At 42.2% G+C, this 19,871-nt stretch overlaps 1 protein-coding gene across 4 annotated transcripts in view; it reads left to right on the top strand.

Annotated features, from left to right (window-relative positions):
• TJP2 (tight junction protein 2) overlaps positions 1-19,871 on the top strand; it is a 138,064-nt gene that overhangs the window by 14,433 nt on the left and 103,760 nt on the right. For all 4 annotated transcript variants that reach the window (XM_032635390.1, XM_032635388.1, XM_032635389.1 and 1 more), the window contains one exon: positions 18,928-19,048. The gene's annotated coding sequence lies outside the window, so the exon portion shown is untranslated. Of the gene's footprint in view, positions 1-18,927; positions 19,049-19,871 lie in introns of those variants that run through there.

The following is a 19,871-nucleotide window of genomic DNA, read 5'->3' as shown; positions in this document are numbered from 1 at the left end:
TGACCAAAGCGGCAGAGGGTAGAAGTGAACTTGGGTTTTGCACTTAGATCTTGGCTTTAGGAGGGTAATAGGGACTCCTTCACTTCAGGGACAGAGAAGGGTGAGAGGGCACATTGGCAAAGAGTTCAAAGCCCTGTTCATTCATGTGTTCATTCATTCTCAGCATGCCCCATTGGTGCCATACCCTGCCAGGCCCTGTGGCAGCTGCTAGGGGTACAGTGGTCAACAAAGCAAAGTCTCTGCTGTCATGGGATCCTAGAGGGAGACAAATCAGTAAAGAGGCAATTCCATTTCATTATGATGGGGACATACCAAGGGCCCCAGGGCACCTACCCAGGCTTAGTGGGTGTCAGAAAGTATGAATTTTGTCATCAGACCAACCTGGGTAGGAATCCCACCTCCACTACTTCTTACCAGTGTGGCCCCGGGAAAGTTAACCTAGGCATTTGGTGCCTGAGTTTCTTCATCTGAAAACAGGGAGAATTTCCATCCACCTCTTAAGGACCTTGTGAGAATTAAACAAGGTAATGCCTGTGGGGAGCCCTTATCTCGGTGGCTGGCACAGAGGACATGTTCACTATGTAATGGTTCAGCTACATTTAGGCAAGGGGAAGGGTGTGTTAGCAGGAGGGGGTGGCATCTGCCATACCTGCTGTGTGCAGAGCCTAAGGTCAGAAGGCATCTCTAGCCCTGAGTTCACAGGTGCACCTCAGGCTTCCTTCCTGCCAGCTCATCCTACTAACCGATCTGAGAACATTCTTTGCTGTTTTGCTTTTCTGACTCTTGGGGATAATTTTTCCTCTGCCTGGGATGCCTCAGCTCCTTTTGTCCGCCTCGGGAATGCCTACTCATATTATTAAGACCTAACTCAAGTACATTTTCTGTGAAGACTTTCCCAAGCCAAGCCCCTTGGGCAGGATGGTCCCCTCTCTCCTTTGTCCCACCCCTGTTCCATGGTCGCTCGCCTCCCTACTGCAGTGTGCTGGGTTGCAGTTACTTGTTGCTCCATTCGACTGGATGGCTCTGGAGGGCGGGGACAGTTTTGTATTTTTCGTAGGTACAACATCCATGAGAGTGTTGGATAGGGAGCAGTTCAGTGGTTGTCCCAGGAGTGAATGAATGAATAGAGTATCGGGTTGGACTTAGAAAACCCAACAGGAGATGGATGCAATGTCAGCCAAATAGGTATCTGCCTTCAGAGCAGAGCTTACAGTCTAGTGAGGGAGATAGATAGTACACAGGTATAATGAGAGAAGCGACACAAGGGAAACAGTCTGGCCCAGCAGCAGGTGCAAGGGGAGCGGGAACAGAGAGAAAGGGGCGGTCCAAATGTTGATGCCCTGGGCAGTGTGAGGTTATCTTCTGGATATCTTCTGGAGCATGGGTGGCGTTGGAGGCTGGAAGGACTGCTCAGCAGGGAGCCACTCCAGGAGAGCCAAGAGTCCTCCCGTTGGGGATGGAGAGGTGGATCAAAGGATACCAGCACCTCAGCTGCCACAGGGCAGGAGATCTAAGTGGACACTTGGAAGGTTGAAGTGGTCCACTTGGGAGCATGGAAAACTGGGGTTGAGGAACACAGGGTTGATTGAGGAAGCGGCACCCGGTGAGCTGAACACCCTGTGGGCTGGATCTCCAGCCTTATTCTGCTCAGGCTTCCATAACAAATTACTGCAGCCTGGCGGCCTTAAACAACAGACATTTGTTTCTCACATTTCTGGCGGCTGGAAGTCCAAGATCGGGGTGCCGGCATGGTCCGGTTCTGGGTGAGGGTTGTCTTCCTAGCTTGAAAAAGGCAACCTTGTCACTGTGTGCTCACACGGCCTTTCTTAAGTGCATGCGTGTGGAGAGAGAGCCATCTCTCTCCATCTTCTTATGAGGGCGCTTATCCCATCATGAGGATCCTACCTTCACGACATAACCTAAACCTAATTTACCTCCCAACACCCCAGCTCCGATTACCGTCATGCTACAGGTTAGGGCTTCGATTGATGCATTTTGGGAGGACACAGACATTTAGTCCATAATAACCTGGGCCAATAATATTTGCTGAGTAAATAATAATCATGGCTAGCACTTAGATAGCACCTCAGATGGTTAAGGCCCTAAGTGTTTTGCATATACTTATTCAATTTAACTTTCACACAACTTTAATAGGTAGGTGCCATTTTTATCCCCTATATACAGATGAGGAAACTGAGGCCCTGGAGAGGTATAGAGGCTTGACCAGGTCACACAGCTAATTAAATGTGAAACTGGTATTCAAACCCAGGCAGTCTGGTTCTAGAGAGCAGGGTTTTAACCATTACACCCTATTGCCTCTTAGGAAGTAAACCCTAATATTATTGGGTATCTATCATACGCTGATCCCTGAGAGAGGAGAGATGCTGCAGATACAAGGTTGAGTACGACTTCATATCTACCTTCTAGGCCATCATAGAATGCTGAGAGAGACAGAGCTGTGATTTTTGAAGACAACTGAAATATATTGAGGCCAACAAGGAACTTCGTTTCACCTTTCTTTTGTAACTGTAGTACATAGCACCATTGGCAGAGGCAAGTGTTTTGCTATTTCAGATGTATCTGGTGGCTGAAGTGCTCACAAAATTATATATATATTGTTTAGGGAATAGTGGGCTGACTCATCAAATTAAAACTGAGTATTTTTACTAGAGTTTCTAAAGTAGTGATAATAATTAAATGATGGTAACACATATCCTAAAATTTATAACACTATCAAGATACAATTTGAGAAAAAGTAGAACCACTTATATGAAAAAGTTTTTTTAACTAAAAATAAATATAGATAATTTAGAAATATTTTACAGGAAAATTTAAAACAAAATGACTTTAAAAACCTTGTAGTGTTTCAGCATCTTGACTATTAGGGAAGCTCATGTATATGTGGAAGCTCAGTAAACCCAGGAGGTAACTAACTCACTTTTATTGTCTGGATGGGGGTGTCCAGGGGAAAGCCCAGCCCATGAGGAGGAGAAGGACAGTGACCCCCTAGGTGGGAAGCCAGCTTGGTGATGGTTGTGGAGAGGCAGAGCTTCCTGGAGAACGAGAAGGAAGAGGATGTCTACTTGCCACAAACTCCACATTCGGATCCACTGGAAATAGCAGATTTGGGAAAGAGGAGGTGAGGGAAGAGGAAAGCCTGCAGTCAAGAGGGGGTTAGAGGGTAGCGGTGAGATATCCTTCTGTCTCAGAGGAAGCAGCACTTCTAGGGATCAGGAAGCAGATGTTCTGTCTGAATCCTCAGCTGCGTGGAGGTCCACTCAAGAAGGCACTAGAACAGAGTAGGAAAGGGTCAGACCTGGGCTTGAATATCGGCTCTGCCACTTAGGAGCCGTGTGATCTAGGGCAGGTTTCTCAACTCTAAGCCTTAGTTTTCTCTTTGTAAAAGGGAGTCAATAATATTGCCTTCTCCCTGAATTGCTGTGGTTCAAGTTTCATTGCTCTTACGGTTATTTTTTTGTCTCAAGTCTGCACCCTTCTGTCTTGAGGGGAGGGGGTTTTGTCTAGCCTCCCACACTCAGCCAATGATCATAAGCTCCTTTTGAAGGAATAGAATTTGGCTTGAGAAGAACACGGGGTCACTGCAGCTTTTCTTCCAGGTCTCCAGCTACTCACCGTCACAGCTCAGCCTGTTGTTTGCTTCAGACCTTTCCTCCTCTGGCTCTGCCTCGACAGGCAATATCCCAGCAGGCTGCATTTCTTTCTTGTGAAGGAGTCACATCATCTCATTTCCTCTCTCCTGAAGGTTTGGGGCTGCACTTTCACTCGAGGCTTGTTCAATCTGACATCACTAAGATGACCTGTTGAGTCTGCTTTTCTGTTCTCTTCTTCTGCAACATTGGTGTAAATTGATTTTTCTCTCCATCTTGGGTGGTGAGATGCATGCTTGGTTTTGGAACATTAGTCAGTTTCCTCCTGGATCTTCATGCCCAGTCATCAACATTATTGCCATCCCCTGATTCCAATTTATTACCCCGTTTTCTTCTCCAAGAGAAGCTAATTTTTTTTTGAAAAATTTATTGAGATATAGTTGATTTACAATGTTGTGTTATTTATATATACATGTATGTATGTATGTATACTTTTATTTTTTTAATTTTTTTAATTTTTTTATTTTTTTTATTTTTTTTCGACAATTTAATTCCACTGCTGCTTTCGAATTTTTTTTTTTTTTTTTAAACATCTTTATTGGGGTATAATTGCTTTACAATGGTGTGTTAGTTTCTGCTTTATAACAAAGTGAATCAGCTATACAGATACATATGTTCCCATATGTCTTCCCTCTTGCGTCTCCCTCCCTCCCACTCTCCCCATCCCACCCTTCCCGGGTGTTTATGTTTATTTTTTTTTTTTTTGTTTTTTTTTTTTTTTTTTTTTTTTTTTTTTATGCGTTACGCGGGCCTCTCACTGCTGTGGCCTCTCCCGCTGCGGAGCACAGGCTCCGGACGCGCAGGCCCAGCGGCCATGGCCCACGGGCCCAGCCGCTCCGCGGCACGTGGGATCCTCCCAGACCGGGGCACGAACCCGTGTCCCCTGCATCGGCAGGCGGACTCTCAACCACTGCGCCACCAGGGAAGCCCTATGTATACTTTTAAAGATTCTTTTCCATTATAGGTTATATAAGATACTGAGTATAGTTCCCTGTGCTATACAGTAGGTCCTTGTTTTTTATCTATTTTATATACTTTATAGTAGTGTAAATATGTTAATCCCAAACTCCTAACTTATCCCTCTCCTCCCCCCACTCCCAATTCCCCTTTGGTAACCATAAGTTTGTTTTCTGTGTCTGTGAGGGGAAGCTGATCTTCAGTCGTCAGTCTCACCAGACACTTGATCTAAATCCCCACACAAGCCCTAGAGTGCCGTCTGGAGATCCCAAGTCTTTCTCAGTTGCTCGTAATAGTTTTATATGGGATTTAACTTCTTCCTCTTTTATTTTATTGGATTCAGCTTCCAGAGAACAGATCCTTCTCACAGTATCAGACATTGGCTCATCTTGAACATGATGCACTTTCTTTTCCCAGTTGATTTGCTATAAAGCACATAGGCTGGACCAAATCACAGGCTGGACATGTCCAGGCAACTAGCTTCTTCTGGGCTTTTTATCTTTTTCATCTCAGTTGATGAGGACTTTCCTTTTTTTTTCTTTTTCCAAGTTTAGGTAGCATTATGGATTGAATTGTATCCCCCCCGCCCCACCCAAATTCACATGGTGAAGTCCTAACCCCAGTACTTCAGAATGTGACCTTATTTGGAGATAAGGTCTTAACAGAAGTAATCAAGTAAAACTGAGTTCATTAGGGTGGGCCCTAATCTAGTATCACTTGTGTCCTTATAAGAAGAGGAAATTTGGACACAGACACGTACAGTGTGAAGATGATGTAAAGACATAGGGAGAAGGTGGCCATCTATAAGCCAAGTAGAGAGCCCTGCCTCATGGGCCTCAGAACTTTGATCTTGGACTTCCAGCCTCCAGAACTGTGAGATAATAGATTTCTGTTATCTATGGCACCAGTCTGTGGTACTTTGTTACGTCAGCCCTCTCAAACTAACATAGTCAGAATAAGAAATTCTGCCTGGAACCAAGAGAGATGTTAACACAGCAGCTGTCATTCACACTCCACCATCTCCCACTGATGTCCCAGGAGAGTGAGACAGGGGCTCACATCATCAGGTTCTTCTGCCTTGAACTCTGAAGTGTCTCCTGGGTTTGCCAAAAGTACAGCTTTGGGGCAGGTTGAGGCTCCTCCAGGGGGGCCCCGCGCTGAGGCTCTGTGGCCAGCTCGGCCACAACACTGTGATCACTAAACAGGCTCTGCCTGGAACCAAACCTGTGTCTAACACCCAGGCAGACCACCGCTGAGGTGGATTGGGGTGGAAGCCAAACCCACCAACACTGCCCCAGACTCCTTCTTAACCTTTAATCAATCTTCTCTTTCCATGGCCCAGAGGACCCACGCTATCCTCTGCACATGCCTAAACACATAATTTAAATTCATTGTGCTTCTACTTTTTTTTTCTTTTTTTAAAATTAATTAATTTATTTATTTTTGGCTGTGTTGGGTCTTCGTTGCAGCGCACGGGCTTTCTCTAGTTGCAGCGAGTGGGGGCTACTCTTCATTGCGGTGCGTGGGCTTCTCACTGCGGTGGCTGCAGAGCATGGCCTCTAGGCGTGCGGGCTTCAGTAGTTGTGGCTTGCAGGCTCTAGAGCTCAGCCTCAGTAGTTGTGGTGCACGGGCTTAGTTGCTCTGCGGCGGCATGTGGGATCTTCCCGGACCAGGGCTCGAACCCGCGTCTCCTGCATTGGCAGGCAGATTCGTAACCACTGCACCACCAGGGAAGCCCTGTGGTTCCACTGTTGAGAGATTAAACAGAAAGTATTTGAGAGAGAGCAGAAGTAACCTAGCCAGGTCTAGGTGGTTCAACCAAGAAGAGCTTTCTGGAAAAAATGAAGACGTAACTAATTAGCAAGTAAAAGAAAATAACACACACACGACATATATTTTATGCTGGACATTACATGTGCTAAGTGCTTTACTAGTAAAAATTGATTTCCTTTTTTTAAAAATTTTCCCTGTTTATTTCTTTTTTTTCCCCTCCAGTTTTATTGAGGTATAATTGACATACAGCACTGTATAAGTTTAATGTATACAGCATAATGATTTGACTTACATACATCATGAAATGATTATCACAAGTTTAATGAACATCTGTCATTTCATATAGATACAAAATTAAAGAAATAGAAAAAAAATCTTTTGTGATGAGCGCTTTTAGAATATACTCTTAATGACTTTCATATGTAACATACAGCAGTGTTAATTATATTTATCATGTTGTACATTACATCCCTAGTACTTATTTATCTTATAACTGGAAGTTTGACCTTTTGACCACCTTCATCCATTTCCCCCTCCCTCTACCCCCACCTCTGGTAACCACATATATGATTTCTTTTCCTGAGTTTGTTTGTTTGTTTGTTTTTGAAGTATAACTGACCTACAGTGCTATGCTAGCTCCTGGTATACAACATAGTGATTTGGTATTTCTGTACATTTCAAACTGAACACCACAATATGTCTAATTATGATATGTCACCATACAAAGATATTACACAGTTATTAACTATATTCCCCATACTGTACATTTCATACCCATGACTCATTTATTTTGCAACCTAAAGTGTGTGCGCCTGATTTAGTTTTTAAAACAGCCCTGTGAGGTCAGTGTTATTATTAGCCCCACTTTACAGATGATGAAATTGAGGCAAAGAAACATTAAGTGACTTGTCCAAGGTCACACAGCTAGTTAGTGGTAGAGCTGGACTTCAGTCCTGGGCAGTGTCGTGCCACAGTTCATGCTAAGGAGGTTGGGGGTGGGTGTCGGCAGGTGGGATGTGGGGCAGGTGGGATGTGGGATTATGTGAACTACTTCTCTCTAGCCACTGGCCACAGACTGCTGGATCTCAACACTTCACACCTTGTGTAGTCCCTACCAAGTTCCAGAGACTCTGTCCCTTTCCCAAAGTTGCAGAGCAGAGGTGACTGATATCCCCTAACCCAATGAATGGCCAAGCCCTTTGTGACTTAAACCAGCTCCTGTCAGTGTTCTAAATTCTGTGCAATGCCACTGCTCCCAGGCAAGAGACCTGCCAGAATCCTACAACTCTACATTCAGAGTAGTAATGTAACATGAACACAGTTTCTACCAACAGTAATAAGGAGTGAATTTCCCTCACATAAGGAGTTGAAAGTTTTTTATTTCTTAGGAATGAGGGTACTTATAGAATTACTATGTATTCAAGTTATTTGGGAGGTACAGTCAAGTGATTTTAATTTTGGCTTTTAATTATTCAGTAGCAGAGATTAAAAATTTGTGAAATATGGTAAGGGAGAACTTCCCCAGTTGGTGAGTACCACCTGAGCTGGGCCCCTTTCCTCTGCTCCCTATAGCAGGCCCTTTTTGATGGTTTCCATCATTCACTTCAGCCCCTAGGTTCCTGTACCCTTCAGTCAGTCTCCCTATTTTCCCCACAAAATCACTCATCCTTGGGCTTTTCTGTAGCTGCAGGGGAGGGTCAGAAGTTTGTAAGTACTCCTTGTGCTTGCCTGCAAAGAAATGAGGAGTAAGGAAGGTTTCTTACAGAGGTATTAGGAATGGAAAAAGGAGGACAGACGGGAGAGATGGAAGGAAGGGAGGGAGATGATATCCACTGACTACAAATACATCATCTCATTTATTATTTAAAGCCACCTCTGCACTGTGGTCTTCTTGCAGCTTTACAGATAGAGAAATAGGTTCAGAAGGGTCAGGTAACTTGTTCAAGGTCACATGGTGTTAAACAGCAGAGGTGGGATTCAAATCAAGTCTTCCCATTTAAACTCAGCTCTCTTTCCCTGTGTCACGGGTTTGGTATGACTGGGCACCCCAGGAATGGGTGAGGATGGCTTCAAGGTCTCATGCCAGGAGAGCCAGGAAAAGGCAAGAAGCAACTGCTGCTGGGGGCTGGGCAGTGGGTTCCTTCAGGTAGATATTGGGTTGGATGGGAGGACAGGGTTGAAAGGACAGATTTGGTGACATCCAGTTGAAGGTAATAGTATAAACCCAGTAGTGAGTGCATTTTGAGACTGGCGATGAAGAGAGAAAACTAGTATGAGATGACCGGGGGTTGGCGGGGGTGGGGGGGAGAAATCGGGGGGTGTTAAATCTAGGAGATCCGCAACTAATCTTGAACTCTTTGTAATTCTCTTACACCACGTAGTCTGTTTTTCTTACAGTGTTCTAGTGGCTCATCTGAGTAGCAAACATGTAAAGATGTATTCTATATGAAGCTACTGGGGACGGGGTGTGGGGATGAAATTATGCCTAAAGTCATATAATTTATCTTATGTGCAGTCGAGTTAAAAAAAAAAAAGGACTGTGTCCCCGACTCTTGTACTTTTAGTTAAGGCTTTTTTCTGCTCTCTGAAAAGCAGACCACACCCTGTATAACAGCCTGTTTGGGACATTAGTTCATTTCCATTTTTATACTTCTAAACACAGGAACAGTTAGAATACCCCGTGAAGAAGGATGTCCACTGTTTTCCTCCCGCAGAAATAAGTAGAAATAATCAGTTCAAAGGGAAGGTCAGTCTTATCTGTGAATTTTTATATTCAATTTTGATTATTCAGAAAGAGAACTTGAGCATCCTGACTTAAAAGTTTTTTGGATCGTGTATGTTTAACAATTTTTAAAAAATAAATAAGTGATTTTTAAATCAGTTGTAGTTACAAAGAATTTCTAGAACTCTAGAAATTGGAATTAACCAAGTAAATGAATATTTCCGAAGACGTTATAGAATTACAAAGAAAATAGCCTTATAATTACATATCTGGATGGAGTGTTTTGGTTAGATTTATTTTTTTCTGTATTATTGTCCTCATGTACTAGTATGAGGGAGTTCATACAAAGATGACAGTTTTTAAAAATGAATAAATAAATTAGAAAACTGAACAATCTTATTTGTGGAAGAAAAGCAAATTCTTTCTAATTACTTGCTAAAGCAGAATTTTTTTCCTAGTGAAAGACCCAATTTTAATCTTGTGTGACATCATCATAGATAAGAATCACTTTGTAAGAGTTATTACGTTAAATGCGTCAGAAATTCCTACAGAAAATGAAACTCTAATATATGACGTTTATAAAGTATTGTCACTTTCACACAGCTTCCAACGGATAACAAGTTTGGCTTGATTTTTGTTGTTGGTAACTCAGACTTCATTTCTTGTGTGAGAGGGTTGTGTCATTTCTTGTTTGAGAGGGTTGTGTAGTAATTTTTATCACACGTCATTAGAAATACTATTTGTTAGAACAAAGACTGTTGTGTAAGTATAATTACATCGTCCTATATGATTAAATGAGGGCTGTATTGGAGCTTTTTTTGGCTGTGGCAGCTGTAGCCAACCAAGTTCAGCCTATAAAAGAATTCCTGTGACTAACTGGTACTAATTGTTTGTAGAACAACCAGTGGGAGTAGTATCACGAATGCTATGGAAATGGAATATTCCAAGATCAAATGGTTTGTCCCTTGTTTTCACCACTTACTTGTGGTCAGATTATATTACAGTATCCATGGGAGATTCATTCCAGGACCCCCAAGGATACCAAAACCCAGAGATGCTCAAGTCCCTTATATAAAATGGATAGTATTTGCTTACAACCTACACACATTCTCCTGTATACTTTAAATCATCTCTGAATTACTTATAATATCTAATATAGTGTAAATGCTACATAAATAGCTGTAAATACAATGTAGTTGCTATGTAACTAGTTGTGAGTACTATGTAAATAAACAGTTGCCATAGCTAGGCAAACTCAAGTTTTGCTTTTTGAAACTTTCTGGAATCCTCCCCCCCAACGCTGGTTTTATCTGTAGATAGTAATCCTCAAACGTGGAGGGTCGACTGTAATTATATAATCGGGCCAAGTGAAGCGGGGGCTTTAGTCTGTTGCTGGTTTTGGAAGATAGCTTGGTGGTCATCTGTTCAGGCCTCTAATAAAGAGGGAAATTGAGGCTTAGAGAGCAGTTGAAGTGTTAAGTTACCGACCTTGAAACTTTTTTTGCTCACACACACACACACACCATCAGATTTTTAAGCATACTCTATAACATATATGAGTATATTACTTTATAAATTATATACTTTGGGGACTTCGGGAACTAAGATCCTGCATACCTCGAGGCGCAACCAAAAAAAAAAGATATACTTTTATGTAATTTAAAATATACAGTAAGTTCCCTACATATGAACCTTCACATTGTGAACTTTCAAAGATGCGAATGTTCATTCCCATGCCCAGTCAGGTAAGTTCGTTCCCATGTCTAGCGTACATTGTCACATGCAGCTTGCCCTCCGCCTCCTATCGCTGACGATCCCTCAGCTCTACCATCTCCCACCTCCTCTCCCTCCTCCTGTCAGTAACTCTTCTTGCCTGTTCACTTGATGCCAGCTCCTGTATGCCAGCTGTTGTGTTGTACTGCTGTACTTTTCAAGGTACTGTACTGTAAGATTAAAAATGTTTTCTTTATTTTTGTTTGTTTTTTATGTATTAGTTGTGTGAAAAATATTATAAACCTATTACAGTACAGTACTATATAGTCGATTATGTTAGTTGGGTACCTAGGCTAACTCTGCTGGACTTATGAAGAAATTGGACTTACAAATGCGCTCTTGGAACGGAACTCGTTCATATGTAGGGGACTTAACTGTATTAGTCCCTAAAGTAAACATTACAAATATTTAATAACATAAATGCTTAAACTAAAATTTTAATAGACAAGAGACAAAAAAGAAATAGATGGTTTAATATTTTCTTCCCAAACCCCAAAGATTGTTGGTATATGCACCCTACTTTGGAGACCACTGATTTAGGTCCCTTACGTTAAAAAAAAAAGAAAAAAGAAACTTACTGTTAAGGAAAGAGAGAGACTGTGGAAGAAGAGTTCAAGATTTGGGGGGATGTGGAAGGGTTTGCGACACTTATTCACTGTGAATATCTAGGTTAGTCAGAAGTATTACAGGATGACTCTCTTTGATTTTACTTCCCTTCTGTATATGAGTTTGTTTAGACAAGGAGCACTACAACTCGTATTGCAGTAAAAAGAAAAGAAGAGAAAATAGCTTGAAGAAGTGGTCAGGGAGGCGTATAAATCAGAACCCTTTCAGAGTGACAAAAACTCAACTAAAACTAAATTTCACAAAAATCAATTTATTATCTTAATAAAAGTGTACCTAGGATCTCCTAGGATGACAGTTATCTTAGGCATAGCTGGATCGAGAAACTCAAATGATGTCATCACATTTCCCCGGTACTGTTTCTCAGCAGCTAGTGGAGAGCCCTTTCCACCTGGTGGGCAACATGATTGCTAGCAGCCCTAACCTCCTATCAGCCCTGGTTACCAACTCCAGTGGAGAGAGGGCATTTCTCTCTGAATGTCTTGTTTTCAGCCCAAGGAGGGCTACCCAGGCTGGGTCATGTGGACTCTGACCCATTAGGTGGGCCATATGATGGACCATCCACCTTTACCTCATGAAAAGAGGGTAAGAAAAGTCCTTACAGCTGAGAGGAGACATTTATAAAAAAGGGAGAGGGGTTTGATTCTGAATATCTCCAAATAGTTATTATTTCCATGCTAGCAGAGCTCACCTCTGTTGGGTTTTAGAGGTATTTAAAAAGATATTTAAAAAAAACACAGAATTGTTTCTCTATTAATTAATCTTTGCTTTGCAATTGACTCAAGCAAAAAGTTTATAGCATTTAGAAATGCATTGCCGGGCTTCCCTGGTGCCGCAGCGGTTGAGAGTCCGCCTGCCGATGCAGGGGAGACGGGTTCGTGCCCCGGTCCGGGAGGATCCCACATGCTGCGGAGCGGCTGGGCCCGTGAGCCATGGCCGCTGAGCCTGCGCATCCGGAGCCCACTTAGCTTCATGACTGATTTGCAAGAGGCGACAGAAAGGAAAATGTGCTCCACAGGTCCCCTTGTTTCTGCTCTTGCCACTTTCAAATCTGCTCATTCCTCACCTGGCAGCCTTTGCAAAACGGAGCTTTGCAAAAAAAAAAGAAATGCATTGCCATAAATGACAACTGGAACTCCTTTTTCAGTGTCAAGAGCAGCCTTGAGAGAGGTATTTATAGAAGGAGCAGATCTGCTTCTGATTTTAGTTCACCCAGAGGCATGCAGGCTTTTTGGACCAATTATTATTTTATTACTAGACCTTGAGATAAATCACGTCCTGTGCCGTTAGTACTTGAAGGATTAGTGGCTTCAAGGATTTATGTGTGGATTAATTGGGGATTGTACGTTAGATTGCCGTGTTTAAAACCACCGTCATCCTGCAAATCATTTTCATTAGTGCTTTATTCAAAATTGTCTAGCCTTATATAATACTGACGTTGCAGGGAAGTTTATTTATTCGTGGTTTGGCCACGGCCTCTCCCCCACGCCTTACCCCCTACAGTGGAGTGTAATAGCTCTGCCTAGGGGTATGCTGAGCATCTAAAAGCAGAGCAGCTTCTGGTATTGCAAAGATTACTTCATCTGCCTCAGCGGAACAGTGCCCAAAATTTACTTGACCCTGTACTGAAAGAGACAAGATGAGGTACAAGAAATATATGGCTATTCTGGAAGCAGCAGTTGGTATCACCCCACTTAACAAAAGAGAACTTCTACCTGAGAGCAGAAGACACGTGAACCTTTGGCAGCACCCCGGGTAAGCAGCGGAGACCGGAAGATGCTTTGTGTGTTTCCGGGGCCTAGATGGAAGAAAGTGTCATCCCTGTCATAAGGGTAATAGATGTTGAGTTCTTCGTTGAGAACTTGTTTCTTTCTTTGCTTTTCTTTTTGTGTAGTTAGCCTCCCATTTATTTGTTTAGTTCTTATCAGCATTTTAAATAACATTGCTCCCCAAAGCAATTTATACACTTTATCTCATTTATCATATTCATTTTCTAAGCACACTACCTTTTTATGGCTAAAGTTAAATTCCATTTCAAGTTCCATCTGAGCTGATTGCAAATTTGTGTCATCTCAGCAAATGAGAACTTGTTTCTTCCTGGTAGATATGGCCTTCCCAGACTGAATTAAAATAGTCAGTAATGAAATTCATGGAAATAATACTCTAAGAAAATTCCTGGTGTAGCAGTCAAGAAGATGAAGTAATGGGTGTGTCTAGAGCCCATTTTTACATTCAGATATTTTAATTTCATGATTTTGAAAATTTTTTTACACGGTCTATAAATGTAGAAGTTCTTAAAGATGCAGTAAATTGTGACTTATTTTTTTTTTCCTACAATGCAAGTATTTTTCTGACTGAAATGTACATGCAGACTATGTTTCAGGTAAACACTTCTCTTGAAACAGCAGTCTTTGCTTCACATCTCTTTTTACAGCCCCACTGATTTACCATGTTGAAGAAGCGTTTCTGAATGGTTAAGAGGCCTCAATCCTGACTTTATTCTCTGAAGTCCTTCATCCATGTCTTTTATATGTTGAGAAGTGTAACTGAAGGTGTCTGTATGGTACACAGTATTTTTTTTTTTTTTAAGAAGATGTTGGGGGTAGGAGTTTATTACTTAGTTTATTTTTGCTGTGTTGCGGCTTCGTTTCTGTGCGAGGGCTTTCTCTAGTTGTGGCAAGCAGGGGCCACTCTTCATCGAGGTGCGCGTGCCTCTCACTATGGCGGCCTCTCTTGTTGCGGAGCACAGGCTCCAGACGCACAGGCTCAGTAGTTGTGGCTCACGGGCCTAGTTGCTCCGCAGCATGTGGGATCCTTCCAGACCAGGGCTCGAACCCATGTCCCCTGCATTAGCAGGCAGACTCCCAACCACTGCTCCACCAGGGAAGCCCCGGTACACAGTATTTTTAAAGACCAAATTCAATTTTTAAACTGAACAAGCCACACATTGGCACTCAAGGACCAGCTTGAGGTATCTGTATAGCTAATGATATTTCTTTTTAAAAAATAGAAAGTCACTAGCTCATTTTATCATATAAACAACAGATATTCAGAAAAATAAGGAGGAAAAAAATCATCCATAGTCCCATCTTCCTGAAAGGATTACTCTAATCATTTAGGTCAGTAGTTCTCAAGGGAGGGGGTGCAGTGGCAGGAATTGTCCCCTAAAGGATATTTGGCAATGTCTGGCCACAGTTCTGGTTGTTCCAGCCCTTGGGGGTTGGGTGTGGAATTGGTATCTAGTGGGTAGAGGCCAGGGATGCTGCCCAACATCTTACAATGGACAGGACGGCCCCCGCCCCCCACAATAAAGAATTATCCAGTAAAAAATGTCCATGCTACTGCTGTTGAGACACTTGATTTAGGTAGATTCTCTTCGAATCTAAAAGGTAGTTTTTATTGGAAATAAATTAGGTATTTCTTTGGGAAGTTTCAGAGATGCTTTAGAATGGAATCCCGAGGCAGCATGATGACAAGGATGACTTTGCTGTTGTCTTGAAAGTCAAAGGAAGTGAGTATATGTGTAGAGGGTGCAAGAGGTATAGAGTGACCCTAGGAGAGGCATTGTGGGTCAGTGTTTAGTGATGACTATGGAAAACATGTTGTAATGACCAAATTGTGATTCCTCAAGTAGCCCCTAGAGATTGGGCATACCTTAGCCCGGCCCTTTGTCCCAGAATGACAGAAATTTAGAGCTGGGAGGACCTTTTGTAAGGGGTGGCAAACAAGTTTCATTAAGTCAGGCCAAAGCCTGCTGATGGGACGACTTAGAGGGTCAAGTCGGGGAGGATCCCCAGGCCAAGTATGGAATATTGTGAATAATGAGTGATGTTTGTTCTGGACATATAATTTGGAGAATTGGGAAGCTGCAATACACATGGCTTATATCCTTACCATTCCTTAATTCTAATTTGGTCTTCGAATTTTACAAGTGTGAAACAGCCTCATTTGAAGTCATCATGATCAAGGGCTTGGCCCTCACAGACAGCAGCTGGATGTTCTTAGTTTCTGGCTCAGGACCATTCATTAAGGGATTAACCCTAAACAAACACACATGATTCAGATGTGTAAATTGATTGCCACATTCTTTATTTCTTTTTGGAGATAACCTTTTCCAGCCCTCAGGATGAGTAAGTACCCTAGGTAGAACCACCTCTGGTTCTCCTCAATTCCCAAGTCTAGCCAAACAGAAGTCAAATTATTCATTCCAAAGTGATCCTTAATAAGGAAGTTGAGTGTTCCTTTTATTTTTTTTCTTAAGAGAACATTCCTTTAAGCCTGATGAAACAGCACTGCATCACAGGTCAAGATCTTCCCTATATCTGTAAAACTTTGAGTTCCTTGAATATATACATGGACAAAACAGTATTTTGCTGACCCTCATGTTTTGTTTGCTGACTCTCTTATCACCTCACACAGCCTTCCTGTGGACATATAAATATCCCTTGCTGACCTTGTAGTAAACTCTCCTTTCCTGGTATCCTAGGACGGATTATCTCCTACTGATTAATTTACTTAATGAGTTCTAAATCCTTCAGAGGCACCTTGATATCTCATTTCTCACCCTTTAGTGTGCATATGAATCACTCTGTTAAACGCAGATTCTAATTCTGCAGATGTGTTGGGGCCTGAGAGTCTGCATTTTAATATGCTTCCAGGTGATACTGTCAGTTCAGGTGATGCCCACCCAGTGGATGGTCCAGAGGATGCTGATGCTTCAGTCATGAACCACACTTGGAGGAACAAGCATCTAGAGAGGCACTTTCCATGATATCCTACTTGTTCTCTCTTGACCTCAGAGTTCTCTGATCTTCCTGAAAACTTTTTGTCCCAATACCTTCCCTCCCTGCTGCTGTTAGACATCTCAGTGGTAAGAAGGTAGGTGGTTGGCTGTGCTTCTACAGAGGGAAATCTGCCCACCAGCATTCATACTGGAGATTTCTGTTGAGCTGGTTGACTGAATAGTGGGGCCAGTATTTCTTCCAAGAATTCTATCCCTTTCACTCTTTTCAAGAAATATTCCAATTGCTTCAACTTACATATAATACTGCATAGTATTTAAGAGCAGCTCCTTTTGTGTTTTAAAACATAACTGGAAGTCAGGTCATGATTGAGTTTTCAAAACCTCGAGGAATTCTTTCATCACCAACCCCCTCCTCCTTTTCGTACTTTGTCTTGCTGTCTGTAAGCAGGCCTGTGCTGGGCCTTCTACTCTGCAAATGTAATCACATGATAGGCCAAAACTGGCTGAACCAACCAATTGACTGTATGTTGCAAGTTTATTGAAGCACAGATTGGATGTCTTACACATGTGTCTATTGACCCTAATGCCCGGCAAATGACAGGTGCACAGCAAATATTTTGCCAGTGCTTGGTTTTAGCATAGCCACAAATGAAAAAAGATTTTTGTTTTAAAGAATTGACATCCATTTACAAAAACACTGAGCCACTTATGGATTTCCCTTTTATTTTTTTATTTTTTTTACTTTTTTTTTTTGTGGTACTCGGGCCTCTCAGTGTTGTGGCCTCTCCCGTTGCGGAGCACAGGCTCCGGACGCGCAGGCTCCAGACGCGCAGGCCCAGCGGCCATGGCTCACGGACCTAGCCGCTCCGCGGCACGTGGGATCCTCCCAGACCGGGTCACGAACCCGTGTCCCCTGCATCAGCAGGCGGACTCTCAACCACTGCGCCACCAGGGAAGCCCTGGATTTCCCTTTTAAAATTTTGTAAAGTTTTCCAGCACTAGTTCCTGTTACCTGACAAAAAATTTGCATATTGAACACCAAGAGTATTATTTAGGTTTTTCTTCCAAGCTTATTATTGACAAGGTAGCCCTAGTCAATAATAGTGTATTTCAGAAATGGCTGATTGTTATTGGTGGTTCCTGTACATGTCAAAAACCTCAGGCAATATCATAAAAGAAAGTTAAAATCAGGATGTTATCAAAATTCAGAAAACTGATTTAATTCAAAAGCAAGCCATTTCAATAAAAGCAGCAAACTCTCTTTGGAACTGACACCTGTAGGAAAATTTCATATTAAGGCCAAAAGCATAACCAAGCCCATCTTGATCTGCTGGGCATTTATTTATCGTGGGAAGTAATAATAGAAACCATATATGGGCTGGGCTGTAATCCTGTTGCCTGCTTTGTAGGATATCCAGATGGCTCTGCTTTAGCCTGTGCCCACATTTCCTGCTGATCCTTGGAGAAGGGAAATGTGTCCCCTGCCTGTACAAATAGAATGGACACTATCTCTTATTTCTGTTTCATTGTGTAGGGAGTGTTTTGCACAGATGCCACAATATCACTTTGTCTAGCAAACAGAAGAGTATGTCCAGAACTGGTGAGAAGCCACATTCCTCCTCCCACTGTTAGGGCTCTCTGCGATGCCCCACGTGAGGCTGCCGGGGCCCAGGCCCAGCCCAGGAATGAACTTGCCTCCTTGTGTTGTGTGAAAGGCACATGCAGGATTCAGAAAAATGTCCAGAAAGGGTTTTCTTGGGTTTCCCTGGGATGAGGGGTAAAAAGAAAAATGTATTTGCCATCTTTTCTGATTCGTGGCAACCCACACATAAATATATAGAGATGAGCCGGTATTGTAATTATCTTTTAGTTGAAAATGTTTTTTCTATTGTATATTTTAAAATGGTAAATTTTATATTAAGTGTATTTTAACACAATTTAAAAAACGTTTTCTCTAGATGTTTTCTCACCTGCTAAGTACTTTTTTTTTAACCTGAAAAGTAAATTCTTATAAGAGCTTGGTCCTCAGGTGGATTCATGGTGCCAAACTTCACATGATTACTTTTTTTTCCATTTTTTGAAGACTGGAAACATTAGGGGCAGCAATTTCACTCAGAGATATATTTCCAAGAGAAATAAAAACTAGGTCCATATACACATTTGTGCATAATAGCTAAAAAGTAGAAACAACAAGCCAAATGTCCATCAGCTGTAAAGTAGATAAGTATGATATATCCATACAGTGGAGTGAAGCTCCGACACAGGCTACAATGCAGATGCAACTTGGAAGCGTGAATGCTAAGTGAAAGAAGCCAGTCACAAGTGGTCACGTATTGTATGAGTTCATTTGTATGGAATCTCCAGAAGGTGTAACTATATAGAAACCCAAATTAGATTGGTGGTTGCCTAGGGCTAGGGTGGGGGGTGGGGGAGGGGAGGGAATTGGAGGATTAGGGAGTGATATCTAAGGGGTCCTGGGTTTCTTTCTTGAAGTAATGAAAATATTCTAACATGGATTGTGGTTATGGTTGCACAAGTCTGGGAATATATTAAAAGCCATACTATAAATGGGTAAGTTGTACAGAATGTGAACTTCAGTGCATTTCGAAGATCTTGCCAAGCTGGGCATGACTGTGCCGGGTTTTTAACAGCACTGTCTTTTTCAGGGTGCGAAGTACCGCATTATTATCATCTCCCTGTGAGTGGGATTGGCACCCCAGCTGCACCTCCGGGCACAAGTGCTCCAGGAAACACAGACTAGTGCCGGTTGACAGCCTGCTTTACCAGGTACTTGCTTTTTTTGTCTCTCATCAGCCTAGTTACTGGCTTTCCTCCACCAAAAGTGTGATGTAAACTATGTCACATCCTGGAAGTCAAGGCCACCATTTTCGATGTTGCTGATAGTGAAACTGTTTAATATCCAGGAAAATTTAATTGTAATGGCCTATTTCCCAAAGAACAGAAAGATCTTACCCGCATTTATGATCTGAATTGATAGGTAATTTTGGGCGAATGCCAACTGAGGGGCTTCCTGCTAAAGCATGTAAGTCCAAGCCCCATAGTTCAGAATAAATGCCTAGCAAGGTATTTTGATGTCTAGGGTTATAGGTCATTTTGGTAGGTCACGTTTGTTCTATTAGCTTTGAGGTAGCAGAATTATATAACAGTGGTAAGCACTTTGCTGAAAATAAAAAAGACATCAGTCACACTGGCTTCTGAAGATTAATTATGTACAGGCTTTTAGCAAAATAGGTGAGTATTACCTATTTACTGATTCAATTTTAAGTACGAATTAAATGGGATTTACAAGGTATTAAGTTTTATTTTGACAGATGCTGGGATGTATTTGTTCTTAGTTACACTTACCACTGATTATAGGCCTGACCATGGATGGCTGGAATGGGGTTAGAATTTTTTCCGTGTGCTTGTTTCATAATTCCTGTCTGTTTAAGCTCGAGGACCCTGCTGGGGTGGATTCCAACTGCATGTCAGCATTGGAGTTTAGTGGAGTGTGAATAGCAGCTGTTCAAATCCTAGGGTTCCTGCCTTCCGACTCTGTGATCTTGGCACATCTTAATGTCTGAGAGCCCCAGATCTGTAAAAAGGGAGT

The sequence above is a fragment of the Phocoena sinus genome, chromosome 6 (assembly GCF_008692025.1).
Source record: "Phocoena sinus isolate mPhoSin1 chromosome 6, mPhoSin1.pri, whole genome shotgun sequence".
In the NCBI taxonomy this organism is placed as follows: domain Eukaryota; kingdom Metazoa; phylum Chordata; class Mammalia; order Artiodactyla; family Phocoenidae; genus Phocoena; species Phocoena sinus.
The sequence above is the reverse complement of the archived record's forward strand: the minus strand, read 5'-3'. Positions and strand labels throughout refer to the sequence as shown.